The sequence below is a fragment of the Topomyia yanbarensis genome, chromosome 2 (genome assembly GCF_030247195.1).
Source record: "Topomyia yanbarensis strain Yona2022 chromosome 2, ASM3024719v1, whole genome shotgun sequence".
Classification (NCBI taxonomy): domain Eukaryota; kingdom Metazoa; phylum Arthropoda; class Insecta; order Diptera; family Culicidae; genus Topomyia; species Topomyia yanbarensis.
Window position 1 is genome coordinate 367,024,039 of NC_080671.1, and position 25,648 is coordinate 367,049,686.

The 25,648-nt window shown below is 35.9% G+C and overlaps 1 protein-coding gene across 8 annotated transcripts in view; it reads right to left on the bottom strand.

Moving 5' to 3' along the window:
* LOC131684449 (GTPase-activating Rap/Ran-GAP domain-like protein 3) overlaps positions 1 to 25,648 on the bottom strand; it is a 446,130-nt gene that overhangs the window by 211,223 nt on the left and 209,259 nt on the right. The gene's annotated exons all lie outside the window — the stretch shown is intronic.

The window sequence follows — 25,648 nt, forward strand, 5'->3', positions numbered from 1 at the left end:
TTTCCCGTTTTTCTTTGTAATTAAGTGTATTTTTTGAAGTTTTTATTGATTTCCACGAAATTAAAATTTTATCACCTTCTCCGGTGAGAAGGAAAAAGTCAAATAAATTTTATCCGGAAAATCATTCTCACGGTATTTGTGGAGACGGAGAATTTTGCGACTCATCTTATCTCGGAAAAGTTGGACATCGGATAAGCTCCTTCTCGCGTGAGTGAGAGAGAATTACAATGCCTGGCCAGAAGTCATCTCCATCGCAAATATGACTGCAGCCACAGTAGTCCGAGCTTTCATTAGTGGTTGGGTAGCGCGCATCGGAGTACTCATCCAAATCACCACCGATCTCAGACAACAATTTGAGTCCGATTTATTTCGAGAGTTGACCTGAGTGTTTAGCATCACACACCTAAAGACGACTCATTATCACCCGCAAGCCAACGGGTAAATAGAGAGAACACATCGACAGCTAAAGACCGCGATTATGTGTCACTCACAAGTGGACAGAATCGCTACCTATCGTTCTTCTGGGAATGAGATCCTCTCGGACAGAAGAATTGCAAGCTTCGTTGGCCGAAGCTTCTTACGGGACGACAGTTCGTTTGCCTTGTGAGTTCTTCGCAGAAGCTCCCACCATACACCTAAAACGCGAGTTGGATGTCAAGAAGATCATGCCCAAAATTCGACCGACACATGAGCAACCACTCCAAGCATCAACCCTACATCCAGAAGGAATTAGCTGTTTGCTCACACGTTTTTGTCAGAGTTGGTGCAAGCTAACCATCCCTAACACCATCGTACGAAGGCCCCTACAGAGTATTACGACGCAATAAGAAGGTGTTTGTCATTGACATCACGAACAGGAAACAGGCCATCTCCGTCGATCGTTTTAAAGCAGCACACATCGAAACCACCCAGTTGTCCATGCAGCCTACAAAGAATGCAGCGTCTCCATCAAATAGTCGAAATGACACCGAACCATCGCCATACAAGATTAGAGCTGGACGGCACGTTAAGATTTCCCGCAGATTTTGGTGAAGGGGGAGCAGTGTGGCGGCACCCTGATGGTCACACATCGAATCCTATCCTGTGTGTTAAGGTTGCACAGAGAATGCGTAAAATTCGCAAACGAAAAAAGCAGTTTTTTTTCCACACCGTATGTCAGATCTTCATAAAAATCAATCAGCAGTACAGTAACAACATTCTACATACGCTGATTGATTTTTATGAAGATCTGACATACGGTGTGGAAAAAAACTGCTTTTTTCGTTTGCGAATTTTACGCATTCTCTGGGCAACCTTAAGGACTCATGCTGTATTATACCACACAGTAGCTACACATATGATCGATTCTGATTTTATATTTTAGTAATAAATTGACTACTATACCGACAACACACATTTATTCTATCGTGAAGTTATTTTAGCAACCCCAAAGATATTTTAAAGGTTAGAAAGAAGCTGTCATAGCTTTAAATCTGAACACAACGCATTCTTTCTATTCTCTTCGATTGGAATTATAAGGAGTGCGGCCTACAAAACAAAATCACCTGCCACGTGCCAGGTGTCGAAATACACACTAAAGCAATTACTGAGCTCGAAGGATTCGTTTGTTTGGGATTTTTCTGCTAAACTTTCAGCCTTTGCTCAAGTTTCAACATCCGCTGACAAAACATCCGCGAAAGTTTACCTACCAATATACACAGCATATTTAAAGACCTTCAGAACCAAGAGCGGATTTTATTAGCAACGAGAACACTGCAGATATCTCAGTGAACATAAAATTTAAAATCACCGTTATACATTACACCGGTAGACATGATTGGTTTTATTGTCAACATTAGGCAGAGTCTTACGTTGTAAATAAGAATAAGAGCCAGCTTTGGAGATGCTATTTTTGAGCAAGACAGAACTTCGTGGGTCGATTGTTCAGCTAAAACATAGAAAAACGAAGGTACACGAAAGAGCACTCAAATCAAAATTTATCAAAGGTTTGGGAAAAAACTGCAATAGCTGTCGAAAAAATCTTCATTCATTTCGGTTCCATTAAAACATCAAAAGTGTAATTACCCGATTCAGTGAGAGTAACCGCTCTTCCAATCTAGTAAACTTCAACCTTCTCGTGGCAGCATGGCAAATGCCTTGATATTTTTCCAAAGAAATACGCTCTTATTATACAACCTTCGTAGAAGACACTAACAATCGTTTAAGAAGGTAGTAAAGCAATACCCTATTTCTGATTCCTCATGCATTAGAATTTTTTTGTAAGCAAGTATGAAAATGACAGAAAAAAAAGCTACGCAATGAACACAATTGAAATAACGAGAACTGGGAAGAAGGTACAAGTACACAGCGAACGGGTCGTGCAATTACATGCAGCAAAGGGAATTGGTTAGTGGGTTGCCCTCATTTTGACACGAAAGCATACTTCACGTGAAATGATTGGACTTTTGAGGCACGAATCAAATTAGATTCCCTTGGCATTGACTTATATAAGAGCGTTCCTCTGGGAACGACAGAGTGATATTTTTGGAGTTTTTTCTTCTTAAATTCGAATTGAACACAAACTGTCGCCGAGAGCGCTTGCCGTTTGTTAACTTTTTCTTCTTTTATGTAGATAAACAATATTTTAGCGCCCTTATTGATGAATGCGAACCATTTGAGTACTGTTCCTTCTTAACATCAACCATTTTATTATGGAAATATTTATCAACTATTCAAATACCAAGTGACCCTCGTGAAAAACCATCAGCAAGAGAACGCTTGGTAGATTGTACAGGAAGCTAAAATAGTTAACTACCAAGCGCTTCCCGATCAGAACATCATAACAGAAAACTATCAAAGTTATATCTCATGTTGATATTTATTACTCTCTGTGTTATCTTTATGATATACCGATCAGGAATGCAAGAAAACTTATATCAAGATTATATCTTCTGGTGCTATCATTGGATTAATAATATGATATTAATATACGCATACAACGATGATGTTACAGTAAGTTATATTCTTTCACAATTATCTTTGAATGCTAACGGTTACACAAATGACAGTCTATTTGCTTATACACTGAAGTCTCTTTTTATGCGTCGTAATTAAACTTTTAAAGCGAATTTTCGAAGCTTTTGATTTTTTATTTGGATTTTGAAAATTCCGCATTTTGAGTACAGACAAGTTTTAGATGCAAGTGGTCGGAGAACTTGTCGGTGAGGTGTTTGATTGACATACTTGGTTGCAGTTGGATTAAGAGATGACATTTCCTATTTTCTGAGATACTCTGCTGACACATAACTTCGAGTAGGAGGCGTATGATTTAAATGTTAACAATAATTTTCCTATAAAATTTATATCGAAGAATATGCAGGAAGTATCAAGCAATTCAAATGAAATAAAGAAACGCGAATTGAAATCAAATTGTACTGGTTTGTTTAGTCTTCCTCATTTCAAAAATGCCAATAACAAATCCCCAAAAGAGACTTATTTTGAAACCTTAAAACTCATTTGTTGCTTTGAATCTATGCGGAATCCTAAATAAGATTTGTTGTATTCTTTGTAAAATAATTTACGTAAAATATCCTCTCAATATTACCATGTCGCATCGACATTATTTCTAAAAACCATGTAAAACATGTTAACGTACAAGAGAAGCGCCAAAGCGCACTATTTAGAATCTAAAAATAGCCCCTCTTTCTAATCTGAAAAGATATTATAAATCTATTCAGTCTATCGTCATACAGACAGCTGTATTAGTGAGTGAAACTGAATAAAAACAAAGCGTCTGACACCAGGAAAACAAACAGCACTTAGGCTTGGGCAAGGTTCAATGTGTGCGTTCTGGAAACGTCTCCTGCATCTATAATCGTTTTGCCCTTGATGGATGCGTGGAATATTATGCTAACATTAAACCTCAGTCGAAAACAACGTCGTTGGTTCATGCAGGAAACTTCCCCATCAAACTCAGAATGCCCAGGTTCAAAGCGGCAATATCGACAAATAATAATCTGCTTGTCATATACTCACAATAACAATTACCCAGCAGGTATGCAATCATATGGCAATGCTATAAAAGCTTTTGCTGCATGAAGCTTTTTTCTTCAAAGCGAAAAGCGCCCTAATGTATGCTATATTTTTCTCATATTCTATTTTTAGACGTGCACGCTAAAATCATTGATATTATACAATAAGTAATACAAGCTATGTTGGGGTCAGTTATGCTATCTCAAGTTGTTATGATCGTGTTATATTGCTATCAACATTTGTTATAAATGTGATATTCGTAGATTTTTTTGTTAGAATTTTTGTTATTTTAACACCTAACGGTTTCTACTTTATAACATAATTTGATAGGAATTTTTTCATAACAAAATATCAGCATGAGTTATAATTGTGTTATTTCCTTCTGGTCGGGTTACCTTTAGTAGCAATTTTAAGGAAATGCCTTGTATATTGTAGTTGCTAGGGATGTCCTTTCTTTGTCGAAAAACTACGATTTTAGCTTAGTATAGTTTAGAAACCGTGAATCATCTACTCGTCGAATTCCAATAATGGTCGTGTTACCTGAAGAACTAGAACTAGCTCAGCATGAATGGTTTGTCGCCTCGAAATCCCAAATATCAATTTTGGTTATATTGAAGTTTTATAGTGTTTAATAAAACTAATATTTAAAACCCCCCAATGCTAACCTTATGATCTTAAATACTTCCTACAGGCTGCTATAAACCCATGTTATGACAAATTGGCCCAGTTTTATTGTAATCAGTAGAACTTGTTATGCAAACTATCATAGGAGTAATTGTTTTATTACAGTTCTATTCTACTCTTTGGGTGTGATATTAAACCAACAGCATAAAACCTTCTCCTGACCTAGCAGTGTGGAAAACCACTATATGAGCGCTATTAAACCATCATAAAACTGTGTAAAGTCTTCCTGAAGAAGTCCATAAAACTTCTTATGCTATCCATGTTAGAACTTTCAGTTTTAACCTGAGTTTTTTCGCTGATTAGTTGTATTCAATAAAATTTTATCGTGGTTTTATTCCTTGACATCGCGTGATGCCAATCATCGAACAAAATGTCATATTGTAAGGAATACATTTTTTCAGAATAGTAAATAAAAGAACTTTATTATTGTTCATAACACATCCATGCGTGTTTGAAAGCATGCGTTAAGCATTTATGGTAAAACATCATGAAAGAGCAACGCAAAATAAATGCGCCCCATGAACTCTACTAAAAAAAGCATTCGGTAATATTTTTCTGCAAATATTGAAATAACACTTAACCAAGTTTTGGAAAAAAAATGTTAAAGGTTTTGTTAAAAAGTGCAGATTCTTTCAAAAAATGTCTCAAAATGTTTGATTCCACCCTTCATACGAACAAGAAGGCGTATATTTGAGAAATTTTACTTTGCATTTTGCTATTTTTGCTTCAAGGCGACATTTTTGTTAATAAAACTTGGTATACTTGAATAATTCTTTCATAAGACAATTCCTTCTAAAACGGTCATAACTGAGCAATTCATATAGCAAGCGTATTTATCATTGCACTTCTGCATCTATGTTGAGAGTGACAAGTTTTATGCTGGACTAAATCACAGCTTGCTGGTTTTGATTATTTTGACAGTGACTTTGTCCACGATGATAAATGAAAGGTGGGGGTTTTTACTATGTAACGGTGCGGTTTTCAAATTTGAGTAGCGCAATAGTTTAAAATAAACACACTGAATACTCGCCATCTCTATAGCGTGTTTACATCTTACCGTCAGTGTTTCTAGAGTGATCTGACCCTAGACCGAAATGCATTTGTATGAGCTTATTGTTTATAGTACTAAAACGCAGATGGACTTTTTTTATTTCAATTATAGAGGTTTTAACCTTAAGGTCATTCGCCTCTTCGGGTTAGAAAAATCTCTTAGGAAAAATTTCTAACCCTATGTGCGGGGGTCGGGACTCGAACCCAGGTGCGCTGCGTACAAGGCAATCGATTTACCAATACGCTACGCCCACTCCCAGAGATGGACTTTCTTTTTGTAATATAATGCGAGAGGTGGTTCTTAAAATTGTTGCAACGGCTGTTTTTGTTCGCAAAGTCAATTTTTGTAAACAGTCAAAAAACAAATCATTGCAACCCTAACAGGTAATATAGCCACTGTAAGTTCTTCATCACACCTACAAATAATGAAAGTACATTTATTACGTTGCTCCTTTCAATATTAAAAATTACCATGCCCTTTGAATCAACTACTAGCTTTCATTTAATTATCAATAATGACATAATTTTCACAAATGATCTAATTTCGATATTTACTTATTTTTCATACGAATGTTATTTTGTTTAATGTGTTTTCTAGCATCAACATAAGTCACCAAATCGTAAATCGTTTTAAAAATAACACAATTAATGATTAATGAGCTTCTCGTGATTGACAACTGCATCAGTACGCACAAAAAAGGTTTTAACCTTTATTTACTATCTTGATAATTATCCTGGATAAACGAGAAAAACAAACCAATCCTCCTGTCAGCGGTTGTTCAGAAATTCTAATGAGTTATTAACCTGCAAAGACGAAATGATCCTGTCTTGATTCGTCTTCTGCTTTGGGTCAAAAGAAATTGAGGGAAAATTCCATTTCCGAATGGTATTTTTGAAGTAACTTATTTGCGCTACAGTTACTATATTACATGCAAGTAAACAAAGATTCGAGCTTCTAAAGACCATTTTATAACTCCTTAGTATTAGCCTTTCATAAGAGTAATTATTTTAAAGAGGTGTAAATATAGACATTACAAAACCTGAATGCGTGCAATAATCTACGATAAAACTGTCCTATAACTTAATTTCTTGTTGTATGTTAGTTTTATTCCATTTTTAACAAAGTATATAGAACCATTTCACAACCACTAGGGTGATGTGCCTATTATGGCAGTAGAGCCTATTGTTACCCTATTTCGTACCCCTTGGTTTCGAACCAAGCATATGAGATAATGACACTATCGATTTGGCTAAAGCAGGTGAGAAAAAATAAGCTCAAGTTATGTTCTTTATTTGTTGTGCACATATGTATTTAGAACTATCCTCTAAATCCAACTTTTAATTAAAACAAAATCACCTTATAGAAATATCTACTAATCCGCCTCACTCACGTAGTGAACCGCAACTGGATGCAACGGCGCTTAGCAAAATAAACACTTACGAGCCAGCATTTACCGCCTCATATCTCGTTATTCCAGCACAAATATACTAAACATTGCACTGATACATACCTTTATTTTAGCTGGAGAATCTTTTTACGATAATTTCACTTTAAAATCACTCGTCAAACACTAGAATAGGCCTAGTGTTATAATAGGATAAAACTAAATACGGGGGTTCCTATTACTGGCATGTTTTGCTGATACACTACCACAATCAAAACCAACTTTTTGTATCCATCATACAGAAAAGAATCACCAGTGCGGCCAAACCAAAACATGAACTTATAAATATAATGTAGTGCAATTTCAGGTATAAGTAATCAATTACTTCAAGTTATTCAACTAATTGTTGATTGCAGATATTTTATTTTCATCTGCACATACAATTCGGATCGTGAGAAAGCAATGTGTGATGTGAAACTTGTCATTCCAGTTGCTAACCTTCGAATGGTTTTTTCTGCGTGCGCAATTCTGGGCGCTCTTCTACTAACAGCTGATGAGTTTCATTGATGTGCGTGATGTTTACGTTTGTTTTGATCGGCTGAAAAAAGCAGAATGATTCGTTTTACAAATCACACGTTGGCGTCCATGATCTGGATAGCTAGTTAGAATCGACGCAAATGGAATATGAGGCATTGCGTTTCAACTAAATTGTTTTTCGATGAGGTGGAAATTGGCACACCCATGAGGCGATAATTGGATCGTTGAGGTGGGAATAGATGCACAGAATGGAACATTTATTTTCATTTATGCTGAAAATTGAGGCAATTCTGCTAAATAAGCATTATATAGATGTTTAAGAAACAGTACACTGATACTTTATGCTGAGAAAGGTTATAGATAATATGGCTTCTTTTAAAGTTGTACAAAAAATAGTGCGACCCTCTCCCTAATGGTGCCAAAATAGGCTCATCACCCTATATAAACTTGTAACTTAAAGCTTTATCGCGGAAGTTATAACATAGTTTTATAGTGAAATTCAGGAACAAATGAAATGATAGCTGCATAAAATCATAATAAAAGCACCGGTTTCAAGGATTCCTTCATAAAACCAGGATAAAACAATGATAAATCCCCGAGGAATTTTAATTGTTACTTGGGATATGTGAACTGCAAAGTTCATTAAATATTTGAAGGTGTCAACCTAATTGTTATGCCACCACATTTCACCGCTGTAAAGTGCCTACAGAACAATGCCCCATTCTTCTCCAACTAATTTTAGCATCTCCATTCACCAGATTGGATGCTATCAAATTGAAATTGTGCTTGATCAACTGGATTCTCCCAAAACCCACTCATTGCGTGCGGTATGGAACAGCATACACATCAATATAATGGATTTTTTGATTAGAAATAAATTATTTCACTCTATTCACTCAATTTGTATTCGTGCAAAAAAAAGATCCTTTGCCGGAACGAACACGCAGAGTGGTTTGGTTTGATATTACAGCTGACCACCAGGCGAAAGCGAAAAATGTCAACAGCGGTCGTAATACCCAGTACGAATGTCATGAATAAATTACGCCGTGTACAGTCAGGAGCGATGAAGCCAGTGTAGTCCTGTTTTTTTGCGATGAATACTTATTTGCAACTAGCTCCGATCACAATTTTCTCCACCCAAAGCAATTAGCTTGACATTCTGTAAAAAAAAAAACGCAGGCAGGCCTCGTGTGTTTTCTGCTGGACGTGCTAGGTGAGTTGTGAGAAAAAAAAAATGCAATCAGATTCGCAACCGGAAGCTTATTTAAAAATAGTGTCATAATAATTGGAATGGAGGAACGATTTACTTCGAATCAACTCTTATCCCGATTGGAAAATCACATCAAAATTACATCGAAAATATTTTTGTTTTGACATTTGTAGCAAATCAAATTTGTAATCATTTTAGACATAGAGTTCTTTGAGTACAAAATAATGCAATGCATAAATAAAATTACATTTTGACTAGTTTCAGGCTACATTCAGGCGACCGTGCACAGCTCTCAGACGATTTCGCTTAAATTTGAGAACGTTGTACATGACTTCCCAAGGATTAGTTATTTCTTCCATATTTTCATATATCCTATATTTTCATATATCTGCGTGCACTCAAAAGTACCGGTAGTTTTTTGAAATTAAGTAAGGACTTACGACGATTGGAGAAAACTGATACTAAATCTACAAGATTTTTTTAATATATAAGTCAGTGGCTCATGCAAATAAAAGGACATCCAAATATGATTTGCATTATTTTAATGTATCAATGATATATTCTTTTGAAACAAAAAACAGCAGTTCTCGAACTTGACCAAACTACTGAACCAAGACATTTGAAAATCAAATATTTAGAAATTTTAAACTGGATAAACCATTCTGTCAAAAAAGCATGGGTTTAAGTTAAACTACCAGACCAAACATATACACTACATATCAAATATTCATCTAGCACATTTTCAAGGATTCAAGCATTCTATTTCATGTTACTACCACGGTGTTCCTAAAACCGTTATTAACAAAAAAAAACCTGTTTTAATCCACCTAGCGGTGCAATTGTGCCTTTCTCATTTCTCTAAACTATTGCACGGAGGCTTTTTATGTTCAACATTATTGTGGAAATGTCCATTACATTCTTAGTACACTTTGCACTTATACACAATGGCATGCCAGCCACGAACTTGAGTTGACGGTGAAACACTTGAAATAAAAAAATATAATACTCCATTAGCCTAATCAGCATTAGATCAATGTTATCTGCTTGCTAACTCATTTTGTCATGCGGGGGTGGGTATGTGAGGAGGGCGAAAGTCCCATGAACGAACGACTCCCGAGTAGGGTTGTGGTACCGGTAATACCGGTACCGAAAATCCCGGGAATACCGACCCATTTTTGGTACCGTAATACCGGTACTGAACAAAAGCCAGTACCGGTATTTTCGGTACCATGCAATATTTTCATGGAAAATGTGTGGACTCTCTAGGTGGACCTATTTGAAAATGACTGCAAAATGAGTTAATTATATTAAATATCTTCTAAATAAATCGTTGAGCTAATACCTTTGTGGGGAAATCAGGTGGGGCCATCATCATAATAGTTCTAGAAGTTAAACATTACTAGCACCCGTTGTACTGAACGGCTTGTTTAAATTCCTGCACTATGTTGTCGAAAATAAATTTTAACGATCTTTTACTAAATTTCAAAATATTCACACACGTTAGAGACGTAAAATTTTCTATGATTTTTTTTATTAGCAACATTCTGATTGTTTTCCATTATTCACTGGGTGGCGCGTAATAAGACTATGGTCTATGTCATGTCGGTATTTGGTTTGCTCTTAAACCTTTATCTATAAAAGAACGAACAGCGATTTAGAAGCTAAAAAATTTTAGACTTGGTGAACTGCTTCAAATGTGGCAATTTGTTATTTCTAGTGATCGGAAAATTCAGCACAACTCCATAGTTTACAGAAAAGCAAGGAGCATTGTTCTGCATTAGAGAATAGTAGACAAACGGCATAAAGGTCGAAACCAATTTACAGAAAAGCAAGAGATGAAATGCGTGCAACCTGCACGGATTCACTGCCATTCTCGCTTTGGTTTACGATTGTTAATAGGGTTTCTTATATATACCATCTGTTGAAGTCGACGAAAGTCGCACCGCGTAGCAGTTATTGATTTCAAAGTAGCCTAAATTTCGAAATAAAAGCAGGTGCAATTGAAAACAATAAATATACTTTTTTGATCAGCACAAATTAATCATCTGAGAATAAGGTTTTCGGTTTGAGCATTCAATTTCAGTTTGACACTTTTTTCGATTTTTTTAAAAAAATATTCGAGTACCGGTACTTTACCGGTACTACCGGTACTGAGAGCTTTAGTACCGTAGTACCGGTTCTCGCCAAAAAGGGTCGGTACTGCGAAGCCTACTCCCGAGCTTAAATTGGTATGCTTTGTGATATAGTGGTGATTTAAAGATGATGAGGTTGAAAGGGAGGGGTATGAGGGCTGGATGGGGTGGTGGTCTGAGGGGTGATTTAAGGAGATTTTTAAAGGAGGGAAGTGAACAGTAGAGGGGGGGTGTAACCCCTCTCCGTAAACAATCAACTACGCCCCTGTTAAAATCCAGAAACCTTATGAGAGTCGAAAAAAAATTTGGCCAGGATTAGGTTGACGTTTTTCAGAGTGATTGCATAACCTTTCTATATGAGAAAGGCAAAAATGTGCCAAAATCCAAAAAAGTGAATCGTAGTCAAATTTTTTTTTCGAGTTTGCATCAAATCTCGACGTTTCATGCACCTTGAACACATTTAGCATCAAAAATAAAAATTCTATTTTTAATTTTTCCTATAGTTTATATGAGAAATTTCTGTGTGGCCGCACTCTGAAACCCGTAATTCCGGAACCAGAATTCCGATCGATCCAAAATTCAATAGCAGCCGATGGGAAGGTTGCACCTTTCATTTGAGACTAAGTTTGGGCAAATCGGTCCAGCCATCTCTGAGAAAAATGAGTGACATTATTTGACACATACGCACATACATACACACACACACACACACATACACACACACATACACACACACATACATACATACACACACATACAGACTTTTTCCGATCTCGACGAACTGAGTCGAATGGGATATGACACTCGGCCCTCCGGGCCGGGATTAGGTTGACGTTTTTCAGAGTGATTGCATAACCTTTCTATATGAGAAAGGCAAAAATGACCATAAATTTGTCATACGGCATTCGAAAGATTCAGTATCCAAGCATCTTCTCAGTGAATTTCAAAATGATCCATCGAGGGATTCGAGAGAAATTGCAATTTGAAGTTTCATGACACGTTTCATGAGGCTACCAGCAAACACCCACGGGTTTGGTCCTATCTCTACAAACAAATTTTTTTTGTCTACTTATTTAGTACATGGCATTCGAAAGATATAGTAATCAAGTATATCCCCCGCACGTTTGAAAATATTTCATTGACGGAATCGAAATTTATAACGGTTTGGATGTGGTACGCGGTCATAGATGGGTTTTCTACCCGACTTCAAGCGTGAATCCATGTTTGTCCATTGACTATTTAGATCGTTTACACGTGTCGCGGTTTTTTAAGGAAAACCATACCATTTAATTACATAAATATAATGTACAAAAGGTGTTATTTATACGGTGCACTGAAAAAATATGAAAATAGGGTTGTCTACCAAACGTTAAATATAATGTGAAAACTAAAAAATGAATAAAAGCTGGAATGTTTACTTCAAAAGGCCATATCTCAATGGTTTGTTGACCGATTCTAATTATTTTTTTCATTATTGAACAGGTAAACGTTTCATTGTTAATTTACATTAGGAAGAATAAAAAACAGAGTCATCTACATCAATAAATAGGCGATATAGTTGATCTCAACTATATGTATTATCATTATTTAGTAAATATTTTTGTTTTAAAAATAGCTGCCTATCCATTTTTATATACTAGTTGATTGCAATTGCTGTATAAACATCTGAATGTCAAATTCTCATGATAAGTTAAATTCGACAATAAAACTGACAATAGTTAGAGATATGAGCAGATGAACTTGTACTAATAACATCCCCTTTGACCAGTTTTAACATCTTTCAACCCAACCAGCGATTGTACAAAATTTCCAACAAAAACCTATCATAACATAAATTGATCTGAATCAGCATATACCTTCATATTTTTTAAATTCATGCTTTTATTTTTCCATCATTTGTAGTTTGCGTTCGTTGCATTCAACTAATATATAAGTCATCGTTTTGAATACAAAGATATTCACTAAATAGTGATAATACATATAATTGAGGATAAATTTGCTGTCTATTGTTTGAAGTAGGCAACTCTATTTTATATTCTTCTTAATGAAAATTAACGCTGAAACGTCTATCTGTTCAATAATGAAAAAATAATTGGAATCGGTCAACAAATCATTGAGATATGGCCTTTTGAAGTAAACATTCCGACTTTTATCCATTTTTTTAATTTACACATTATATTTAACGTTTGGTAGACAACCCTATTTTCATATTTTTTCAGTGTACCATATAAATAACACCTTTTTTACATTATATTTATGTAATTGAATGGTCAGGTTTTCCTTTAAAAACCGCGGCTCGTATAAACGATCTAAATAGTCAATGGACAAACATGGATTCACCCTTGAAGTCTGGTAGAAAACCCATCTATGACCGTATACCACATCCAAACTGTTATAAATTTCGATTCCGGTAATGAAATATTTTCAAACTTGCAGGAGATATACTCGATTACTATATCTTTCGAATGCCATGTACTAAATAAGTAGACAAAAAAAATTGTTTGTAGAGATAGGACCAAACCCGTGGGTGTTTGCTGGTAGCCTTATGAAACGTGTCATAAAACTTCAAATTGCAATTTCTCTCGAATCCCTCGATGGATCATTTTGAAATTCACTGAGAAGATGCTTGGATACTGTATCTTTCGAATGCCGTATGACAAATTTATGGTCATTTTTTGTTAATAACGGTTTTAGGAACACCGTGCTACGATATCAACGAAGTAACAACTCCGTCTCGGATAATCACCCTACATCAATTCACCATTCAGCGGTCTATTCGTGTTATGCTCTACTAAACGAACCCCAGTCAAAAACTTCCTCCACTTCGCCGGTACGGACAAATTGAATACTTCCCGTATTATTCGGGTCTATTCTTGGCGCACAGAATGTGGCAAACCTGAGCTAATAAAGTATACAAACGGTACAAAGCAAAAGTAGCAATAAAAATGCTTGAAGGTTATTGGGCTAGGAGTGGGAAAATGAAATTCCTAACCTCAGAAGCGAAAGCCGCTTGTTCACTTGATGTGAAAAGCTCTGCTGGTGCCACTAAACGGTGACTGCTGAATTGTTCGGGGCATTTTCCTTATCTTGCTAATTATAATTGTTGAAAGTAGTTTGCTGTAATGCTAGTAGTTATGTTCAAATAGGCTGAGGTAGGTAATTCTAATTAAAAATATGGCTGGAAGCAGAAGTTTCGTTTTTAAATGTAAAGGTTACATTCTGTCGATTTTATGTTTGTCGTGACGAATGAATTTGATATTCTGTCAATAAAAAAGCTAGCAAACATTTTAAGGAACAACCAGAATGCTCCGCCACTAACGGAGCGTCAATCCTCAGTTTGAAAAATCTGCCAAACCATAGACTGCTTTCTGGGAGGAAAGCAAGCTTGTCACAACAGTTTTGAATCTTTTTTAAATTGGGCATGACGCTACGTCAGTGATGGAACAATCTGTTTGACCCTTTAACCATCAAGTACTCTTCATCTGCTATCTCTAGCAGAAAATTATGGCCATGTTGTGCAAAGATCGAGTTGGTATATAACATAATTGTGTCGACCTTATCCTTCTTGGCCCTTTTCCCCTTAACGAATGTCTCGAACGAATACCGCTCCGCAACTATAGCGCAAGACACCAAAGAGTTTCCTGTAGTCGGCAACATCCTGGAAGGAGGGTTATGCAGAAGATTTCTCATTATGATAAGGTGCTTACGAGAATCAAATCGAGCCTGAATCTAATTGTCTAAGGTTTTTGCATCGGGACATTGGGTAACTCCCTGTTTCGTTTTATGGCCTGAAACGATGCCCTTCGGTTCAGTAAGGGGAATGGCCGTTTGGTACCAAGCTAGATCAGATATTTTTGGAATTGCCGAAATGCGCTTATTTCATGCAAAAAAATGTCGGAGTAAAACTTGCAGAGCAATTGTCTGATATTATTTTGATTAGCTTTTAAGGAAAACTGAAAAAAATGCTTTGTTTTAATAGCCGCAAAGTTCCACTGTATCGATTTTGTTGACTATTTGCGGCAAATTTATGACTAAGAGTGCTTTTCAAGTGAAATACTAAACCTACAGCAATTAACCTTCTGACCTAGCAGTTTTGAGAACCAATACATGAGCGCTATGAAAATACCATACAACAGTGTAAACCATTCCTGAAAAAGTATATAAAATCACTTATGCTTTCCATGTTACGGTTTCCAGTTTAAAATTCGCTTTTCTCCACTCCTTATTTTATTTCTTAATGCCGTAGGATTCCAATCATCGAAAGAAATGGTAGACTGTTAGATATACAGTTAATACCCGTTTTTAACACCTCCTTCGCGAATTTTAGGCTGTTAAAACAGGGACATTGATAAAATCGGGACATATATTTTTATGGCTTTTTAATAAAACGAAGTTCTAAAAATATTCTTCTTTAGTCCTTAGATATAGCCTCGAAACCCTTTCTGATTATTTGCTTTAAGTTCCCCTTAAGGGGGTCTGATAGTGCAAAATTTAAAATAAAAATAATATTTTTATTTTTGCATATTTCGGTTGTCTAAGATAAGAAATATATGCCCAAGAAAGGATTTACTTGAATTCAACTTGGTTTGTCTGCTAGAGCCCATCAAACTACCAACTATCAATTTTCATACGAAGCTGATAAAATCGGGTCAAAAATCTGATAAAATCAGGGGTAGATGAAATCGGGGGCTGATAAAATCGGGTCTCCACTGTATAAGCTTTTCTCAGAATATTGAATATACAAATTTTTTTTTTGTTTTAAACCCTAATACGCTTATTTGGAGGCATGTCGTTAAAGATTTATGGTAGAATATAATGCAAAAACAATGTCAAATGAATGCACTCCTTGAAATCTGTGGAAAATTTAGTAATATTTATCAGCAAAAATTTAAATAACACTCAACAAAGTCTTTATAAAGTGTTTCAAGTTTTGCTAAAAAGAGCCATTCCGTTCAAAGAAAAATCTTAACACGTTAAAATACACCACCCAAACAAACCAGATAGCGAATATTTGTGAAATTTTCCTTAGTGATTTGGTATTTTTACTTGAAAGCGACATTTTGTTTCAATAAAACCTGATACACTTGAATAATCCTTCCATATGACACATACTTCTAAGCTGGTCACAACTGAAGAAATCTGATAATTTTATATATTGGGTATGATGTAACTAGAATATTCTAAACTACTAAACTACTGCATAATTGATATCAAATATATATTTGTAACCAATCAGAATATCAGACCTGGGCGAGCAAAGCGTAGTTGGTACATCGATTACCATAGCTCACCTGGGTTCGATTACTAACCCCACACACAGGAATAGAGAATTTCTTAAAGAAAATTTTCTAACCTGAATGAAGAAGTGAATGACCATAAGGTTAAAATTTTTAAAATTGAAACAAAAATAAGACCAGGCTTGTTGGGGTTAAAAAAATTAAATGGTTTGATTAAAGGTCATGAGGTTGTCTTCAAATTTCGCCAATATGAAATCGATTTTTTTTGATTTATTGAATTTCCTGTCTTCGCAACCGCTGGTAATTATTAATTATTGATAGAAAACTTCTCAACCTTCTGTTTAGGGTTCCCAAGTAACAAATTTAGTTTTATGGTACACTTGAAGATATCTTCAATATTAGTTTCATAAAACCGAATTTAGAGCCAATTACTCTACAACACTGCTTCAAGACAACCATAAACCCTTCTTAAAACGAAAAAAGCCCATACTTATGAGGGTTTTCAAGAGCATTTTCCAAGGTTTTCTTAAAACTTTAAGGTCTTATCCATACATTCTTAGAGTGGTATTCAAGAGCTGCTTAAAACTATTATAAGACTACCATAAGCCTTAATAGTTTTATGATTTTCTTCTTCAAGATCACTGCTAGTGCGCTATGAAACTGCTTTGTTAGACAGACTCGGTGTATAGTCGAAAAAAATCTGCTTGGAAAAAATCTATCCATCGTATGATATTACTTTACCAAAATGGATACGAATGAAAATCGATAATAGAAGTGGCGAGGTTTTTAAGCTAAAGATTGAGAAAATTTACATGCGACTGCAAGTTTTCCGATGATATGCAATATGAAAGTGCGAAAAATTCAACGCGCCGTGGAACAATTTCTAAAACATTGAATTTTATAGGAAATATTTAATCGTTTCGAAAATTCAATAATGTACGAAAATTTTCCTAATTGTCAAATGTTGGATAAAACGCATGCATAAACATTTTTCTTGTTCAGAAACGTATTTCCATCAGTGAGAATCAGTTCAGTATATATAAAAAAGGTTATTATTTTGATTCTCATGGTAATGGCTACCATTTCGAAGTGCTCACTTACTTGTCATCGGATTTAACTGAAACCACCATGAGATCTTATTAAAACTAACTATTCTTCCTCAAGAGTAATAGGAGTTTTTCAAGATCGTAATAAATTGATTTTTACTTATGATACACTTGAAGAAGAACTGTTGCACTTGAATAAAACTAATTAGAATTTTTGAAGACAGAAAGGTTTGATAGAAGATCGCCATAAATCCAGTCTATTTTACATTGAAAATGTCAATGTTGAAGTCAAAATGCCTATGATTAATTATAATGGTAATCATAATTCCATCTAAAAGTTGATGATTTATTTCAACAATGCATGTTAAATAGAGCTATACGAACAACTAACGACATTACGCTATATGTACAGCACCTACAGATTTGCAAAGTTAAATAATTTAATTATAATCGTCGAGTTTGGTGTTTATTCATGACTTAGCTTTCACGTCTTCTCCTTTGGAATACGTCAACTATCCCGTCAGTCGTAACAGTTTGTTTGTTTATTATAGAACGCTCTTATGCAAGAGTGTTTTCACTTCGTTAATGTTTTAAGAAGGTTTTATGGTAGCATTTTAAAAATACATTTAGCTTCAGCAAGAATGTCATAAAACTATCTTTTGGTTTTAAGGAGGTTGGAAAACAATGTCTTAAGAAGGGGCTCAAGGGTTTCTTAAAACTGCTCATAAGATTAATTACTCTTATGAAAATGTAGTTTTATGGATATTTCTTCAAGTGCTCTTGAAGCACTTTTAAATCCCGTCAAGCATATAAAACTAAATGCCCTTTTCATAGGCAATGTTAAAATCAGATTCACTCAGTAATGCGTTGATAAAACTACCACAAAACTTAAATAAAACCAATTAACATTTGGATTGTTACTTGGGTTGCCACGCCTGGTTTTAAAGGCGAATTACGGATCTTCGTTCTGGTAATTTGGATTTCGCCCGGAAGAATACTGTAGATTATTTTGCGATTTAAAATTACTTTTTTGGTTCAGTGTATTCCTACCGATTAGTTGTTTACATAAATCGCTCTAACTATTTTTAACTTTTGACGAGATTTGTGAACTTTTTATCGTTGTTTATCGTGTTAATCGACTGAGAATTTTGTTTTTAACATTGTTATCAGAGGTGGGTAAGAAAACCAACCGGTACGTACATTCACTGGTATGGTTCCCAAAATCTCAACACGTGTAAACGAGTGATGTACATTTTATTCGGTTTGGATTTCGTTCACACGGTAAATGAAAGAAAAACCTCCACCGAGTCTGTTTCTAAAACCAAACCGAGCCACTCAGCACCGTTTACATGTGTGTACGGATTTCAACTTGTGTTGATGTATTCTCAGCAGCGGTTTCGGTTTGGCTTTAGAAAACCGAGCCTGGTTTTTTTTCTGTACACGGTGCTTCGGTTGCAAGAAGAAGCAGTAAATTCGTCTGTAGTGCTGCCGAATAGACAACTGAATTGAGTTCAATTAGTTGTTGAGAGTCAATGAGGTAATATCGAAATGACTGGTTCTGAGCAGTTGTTAAAAGTTCAACAATTGATGTTTGTTTTAATGCTGAACCATGAAATGTAGATATGTTTGATTTGGCAAAGTTGTCTAGAGCATACAAATTGATGTTAATGTCAAAATGTTTAAATTGAAATTAAAGAAAACAATGAAATCAGCGATGTCAAGAAAATAACAAAAACAATAAAATTAATGAAATCAATTAAACATGACTTGAATCACATGAAACTTCACATTAACACTCAATGCATTCAAAGTGATCTGTATTTATATTGCCAATAGTCGTATCAATGAGATCTAATCCACGTTTGGTTGCGCTGGTTAGGCGATTCTCGAATAATCTCGAGCACACACTCGCATTTTGTATACATATATCCTTATTATTACTGCTACGGCGTATCGTATTGATACATCTATCCTTGCACAGAGATAATTGCGTGTATGTGTGTGTTATTCACATATGGTAAGCAACTCATACGCAAGTGGGGGGAAACTCACGATTAGGTCCTTATTTACTGAGTGCTGGTAATACGTATTTCTGTTATTTTTGCTGTTACTGTACATCGTTTTGAAACATCTAGAAAGTTTGGTCGCGAACATTCGAGTTTAGAGAAAACTACCACAAAATTATTTAATTACTGAAAAACTTAATTCATTGAGAACAGCAACCAACTAACGAATAGCAAAAACACATTCATTTTATAGACCGCCGTTAAAAACTAAGTCTCTTTAAGGAATAAATACTTCCGGCGATACCAGTCGATGTGTTTTTGTAAATCTGCTGCAGAACAATTAAATTTTTAAAAAAATGTTGCGCAATAATTTGAATAAAAAAAATTGTTCACATTGTGTCCATTCACGAAGTTGTCTGTCTCATTACAACAAAACATGTAAAACGACCTTCAATCATTAATGTGGATATTGGTCTACAATGTAACCATGCTAGTTGTTAAATCATCATGAATAGGCCGCCATTTTGAATTTCTAATTTACGACGCAATTCAAGTTTCGTTCCCTTGTAAATATATGCCTATTTAAATATGCATGCTTTTAAATGCTAAATCGTCGTGAAAATAACACCAAAATGACGACCAATAACAATTTTTAATCTCTACACAACTTTTTGGTATCAAAAATACCCTTGTTTCATGATATTTTTTACCATTAAAACGTTATTGAGTACCAGTAGTATTGAATATAGCTCGCCATTTCAGATTTTAAATGACGGCAGGCATCAATTTGCGATCTTTTGACATATTTCTTATATTTAAAATGTCCATAACGCGTGATTCTAGATGACAGAATATCTTGAATATACCGTCATCTTAAATTTTGATCATAGGGTTTAAAATAGCGGAGGCTATTAAATTTCCTTTTACTTTCGATTTTTGGGCAGTTTCCCATACCAAACATACCCATATTGCTAACTTCCTGATGATAAATCATTATGAAAATGTCGCAATATTGAGTTAAGGAAAACCACCAATACTTTCCACCGAACGCAGCGCCATCTATATTTCATTGTTCGCATTCTCAGATCGGCACGTATTATGGCAAGTGCATGCGATCACTGCGCGAAAACCGTCAAATCGGGTGGCGACTTTATCGAATGCATGGGTTTTTGCAAAAATGTGGTGCATATGCATATGCCTATGCGGAAAACCCAAATTTATTTTGGATGTGCAATGAATCTGTCAATCTACTGAAGTTTGCTCGCTTTCGCGACACCGTTTCTTCGCTTGGATGTGTTATCGCTGCTATCGCTGAGAAAACGGATGACGTCTGTGCTGAACTAAAGGCCGAGTTATCTAAAAATAACCAGCAAATTTCGCGCCACGCTAGAAAGGTTTCAACAGCTACTCCAGTCCGGCCAAACTCCGGTACCTCTCGACCACCTCACCACCCGGTACCTCACGACGACGTTCGTCGCGAGGATGGCCATGATCCGGGCAGTATTCTTGTTGGTAGTCGGTTGGTTGGTGTGGCTTCGCTCTCTGCTGTACCTGATCCGTCCTCCAAAAACATCGAGGTTTACTTAGGAATGTTGGTGGCTTAAATTCATCAACGGACAGCTATTTGCTCGCAACCACGGGTTGCTGTTACGACGTTATCGCCTTGACTGAGACGTGGCTCGACAACCGTACTCTGTCTCGCCGGGTGTATGGTTCAACATTTGATGTCTACCGCTGTGACCGCAACGCCCTCAACAGCCACAAGACATCAGGCGGTGGTGTGCTTATCACCGTTCACCATGGTATAAAAGCCCGAGTAATCATCGATGACCGGTGGGCGAGCTCCGAGCAAGTGTGGGATCATCAGTGAAACTTGCCGATCGCAATCTGTACCTGTGTATTGTGTATTTTCCACCTGACAGAATTCGTGATTCCAGCCTGATCGATGTACATCTTTCTTCCGTTTTTTTATCGCCTCGAATGCCGCCCCGTCTGATAATATTGTTATACTGGGCGACTTCAACTTACAACTCGAAAAATCTGGGCTTATTGACAATGCCAGTTGTACTACAGCAGCGCAACTCATCGGCAAATTAATGGTGACTTAACTAGAATGTGAACCTCTGCTTTGTAAGTGCCTGTGACTACACTCCGTATGCGTTTTTTTTCCAACGAGCCCCTTCCACCACAACAAATGACTGCGGTCGCCAATTTAACTCCTTCTCTAGGACGAACCATCAACCGAATTTGTGTCGATAATACTGACATTCTTGCAGCAAATTCCAAATTGAAAGCATCTTGTTCCTTAGGTACAGATGGCGTTCCTTCGATTTTTGTCAAAAAGTGCATCAGCGGGTTTCTTGAACCATTTCGGCGAGTCTTCGAGCTATCACTCACTACTGGAACATTCCCTTCCTGCTGGAAAGCAGCGCACATGTTTCCAGTTCATAAAAAGGAAACAAATCAAACACTGACAATTATCGGGGAATCTAGTGTTTAAATGCTGTATCAAAACTATTCGAGCTGGTTGTTTTAGACTTTATTTTCTTTCACTGCAAACATTACATTGCAAATGACTAAGACGGTTTTGTGCCTAAACGATCGACAACGACCAACCTGTTCTCCTTCACAACGTATATAATCGATTGATCCGCTGACGGATTGCAAACCGTTGCTATTTACATCCATGATATCGCAACAGCGAAGCTAGACAAACTCGGCATTCATGGACAACTTCTGCGCTGGTTTTGTTCTTAGCTCGATGGAAGGCAACTCCATATCAGCATTAAGGACTGTCTATCTGCACCATTCTTCGCTACATACCACAACGAAGCCATCTTGGTCCAGTAATATTCCTCCTCTTCTTTTATGACGTCAATATCACATTACAAGGACCCCGCCTTTCTTTTGCCGACGACATGAAAATTTTTCGACAAATGCGGGATAAAACCGATTCCGAACTTCTTCAGAGGGACAGCTTCAGTACGTTCTCACTCGTTACGTTCACGCGGAAACGCCATCCGATTCATTATAACTTCCATTTCTTCGACTCGAGCAATCCAAGACGCTCTCACATCAAGGATCTCGGAGTCATCACTGGGAGTCAACTTCTGGGGCGTATACTGTCTTAAATCGCTTTACTGCGCGTTGGTCCGCTCAACGTTAAAATATTGTTCTGCTGTTTGGAAATTATGCTACCAGAACGGGATTGACAAAATCGAGGCTGTCCAACGCCGGTTCATACGCTTCACCCTTCGGCATCTCCCATAGCTGCCGAGCTACGAAAACCGTTGCCAGCTAATACACGTCGATACACTCAGCATTCTCTGCCAGAGTGGATTGCACTACAATTCTAGAACGCCTAATCTTCAAAACCGCATTCACTGCGTACTAACTCTTTTCTGCGACTCTTCAATAGAGTTGCCACATGTTTCGACTTTCACTGGACTAGAGAAATGATCAAGAATATTTTTTTGTCTATCCTTAAGTGTCACTAGGCTAAGAACCACCATTGGGGTCAAGGGGTCTGTTGATGTTTATACAACAAAGAAATAAATAAATAAATGATTTTGCGTAGCCCTTTTCTTCACCAGGAACTCTCAGCATCATTTTATAAATCGTCCAGCAAAGGCCCTAATCCATAAGGAGGGCCCCTCTCGATGTTAGTCAATATATGTAAAATATATATGGGTTCAGATTAACTTTACCCCACAGAACCATCGCTTCAATGGATCAGCGGATTATATGCTCCTTACAAATATTCTCAAAAAACACTGAAGTGTGATTTCACGCTTCGTGTTTGTTTACTGTAGAGCAGAGCATATCATTCTCAGGTTGTCATTGTGACTGGAGCTTTTTAATTAATTGTGGATATTCGAGGAAGCGAAGTACTATACCTAATTAAATCAACAAAACTGTTAACAAAGACGAAAAAATGCGAAAAAAGACACATAAATGGTAAAGAAAAGTGGTGTGTTCTACCAAAATATTACACCATCCGGTGAAAGTGAAGAAAATATGATATTTTTCCTTTTAGTACTACGAGCTACATAACAAATAGAGTAGACCAAATTTCTTTATTCTTAACCTTTCATATAATAAAATTCAATGTCGAGTAATCTATAATTCGAAATTCTAATTGATTTCAGCGCATACCCATGTGTCTCTTGAAGTCTATCCTCTGGTCAGTAAAATTCTCCTGATCAAAGTAGCACTAGATACGGTAACCCTTCCTCTATTTGAGAGCTAAATTGGTCAAATGAATCATCCGAAACTCTTGATATACCAAAATAATTCGAAATAACTTCAAAATTTTTAAGAAAATTAAAATCCATGGTTTGCCGTTCATTGTTACAAAATTCAAAAAAAAATCATATTCGGATACGAGATGATACCGAAACTTTCTTGACAGCTAATGGAACATGCATATTGGCCAAAGGTTATTCTCGTTACACCAGCATAAAATGTCAACAATCTAATGTTTATCGCTTATGCCGTTGGAGAAGCTTTCAATATAAAGGTTTTCGTACAACAACTTCTGATATATCTTTATAATTCATACTAATTGCAGTCAAAAATACATTGTTTTTAAATGTGATTCTGAGCGGCATTTTAATTAAAAATACTCATAACATAAATTTCCTGAAATGTAGTATTTCTCGAGATATTTTAATTTTTTTTAACAACACAATTATTTAGTTTTATTACTACCTTTTCATGAGATATTCTCGATTCTCCACCAACAATAGCTTTACAAAGGGCCAATAAAGCGAATAACTTTTAAAAAGGACATAATTACGCGAATTTATTGTTTTTGTTGGAGCAAAATTCCAGATATCTCGATAACTATCACATTTTGAAAGATCTTTGTTAAATGCATTTAGGATTAGAATGATACTTAGAATTATATTCTATGATAAAATTACAGTTTTACGCATCGATTAGTATGAAATTTAAAAACATATATAAAGTTATTGCTAGAAAAAAAAATTACCTCTAAGTTCTCCATCACATTCAAAATGTTTCTTGTCTCTTTAGGTTTTTGTTGACCAAATATAAATTTAGAAAAATGGGTTTTTTGTATTTTAAATTTTGAACATAAATTTTTGTTCTTGTGAAAAATGATACATTTTTAGTACATAGTTTTTTTTGTACAGAAGTATTCATTCCCTGTAAGTCGTTCTTAGATAGTTTTGTTGTATATAATACCGCAATGGAACAATATTTTTTTCCAAAAATGCTACATGTAAAAACATTTACGCCCTTTTAAAATGTTGCTCTTGAGTCGAAATAATCTTATTGAATGTGGAAAATGTTTAGTCTTCCATGCCGGTGAAACGTGTAAAGTTTCATCGGAATCTAAGAAGGTCGGTCACGATTTTAAAGATTTCAAAATCTTCCAAAATATATACATTAACTCCATGGGAGTGGCTCAGTGGGCTCAGTAAATCGAAGAACTTGATTTTTTGTCGAATCCCCCAAATATCGGCAAGGTTTATGCCATGTAGAAATTGAAACATGTGTTCAAATGTCAGAGATCAGATGCCCAAATCCTAGTCTATGTTAATATTTTTCGAAGAATTTGCACATCGCTTCGAAATATTTTCACGGACATAATCCAGACCCCTTTACCTGCACCCAACACAAATAGACAAATGTTAGCCGTTCGAATTCATTTAAAGACGCGAAATTAATTGATTATTTTTAGTTTTCATAGATATCAGCGTTCGATTGTTTTACTAATTTCAAAATTGTTTTCATTTTGATTCAGAACGAAAGAACTATCAATATTTTCGAATGTTACAGGTGTGAACTAAAATCAAAACAAAAATTGGGCCAGATAACAAATTACTTTTATTTCGAACTAAACAGAGCTAACCTGTTGAAAATGTATAACAATTTGAGAGAATGGAGAAATGGCTTGCAATACAGTTTTTAATCGGAAATACTATCAGCGTCAGTTTGAGTCAATTTTAATCAACCTGCTCGTCCGATCCAATCTATATTAATTTCGAAATGAGCGAGAACGATATCCAAATATTCAGATCTAAAATTGTTTCGAAAAATTACAATCATACCAGATTTATAATACAGGGGGAGTGCCAAAAACATCACACTTTCAAATACTTATTTGACAATTACGTACAGTATCTTTCTATGTTGGTTTATACAACAATGTGAAGGAATGCTGCAATTGCAAATAGTGTTTTTTTCTGATTTGCCATCTTCAGCAAACAAATATTTTGACTCGAATGTTTCTGATTGGCCATTAGCAGAAAGAAATTTGCATGCCTACACTTCTCTTATCTATAACGGGCAATTTTGGTTCTTCGATCGCCATTCGGCGATTT